A 629-nucleotide genomic window follows, 5' to 3' on the forward strand; every position below is an offset into this window, starting at 1 on the left:
TTATGTAAAATTAATTGATAATTAATAAAACTTAATGATTATAAAATGTGCGTAAGCGTATACACACAGTATTTAAACACAAAATCGTAGTTGATTCTTTTTACATTTCTTTTAAATATTGCTACAACATTATTAAAATAATGTTGTAAATCTATATTTGAACAATGTTTCTGAAGCATTGCATTGCAATATGCAATGTTGCAACTTTGCTGCAATATTGTTGCAAACTTCTGTGCTGTATGGGTAATATCAAATTAAACGGTTCTGACTAAACTTTATTGTAAGCACAGTGATCACTTAGAAATATTATCTATGTTAGAAAGCAGAAAGACATGATTAAGGCGATTCTGGAAGGTCGGAAAAATTTGTACGAGGTCGATAAAGCAGACTCTTCAGTGTCAGTGGTATCTCTAAATGAACTTCTTACAATATCTTCTGTCTCACTCAAACACGTGGAATGTTCTTATCTAACTTATTGAAGTGCCATCTCTTGGAAAATCCGGCACTACTGCCAAACGTAAATTTTACTGTCTTTACCTTAGCCGAGCGTACGAATTATCACAAATTGCATTCTAAGCGATAATTGTTGTTCTACGCTTCCAATCGTAGCTCATAAGGTTTTGTATTAT

Source organism: Wasmannia auropunctata, unplaced genomic scaffold, assembly GCF_000956235.1.
Source record: "Wasmannia auropunctata unplaced genomic scaffold, wasmannia.A_1.0 LD336088.1, whole genome shotgun sequence".
NCBI lineage: Eukaryota > Metazoa > Arthropoda > Insecta > Hymenoptera > Formicidae > Wasmannia > Wasmannia auropunctata.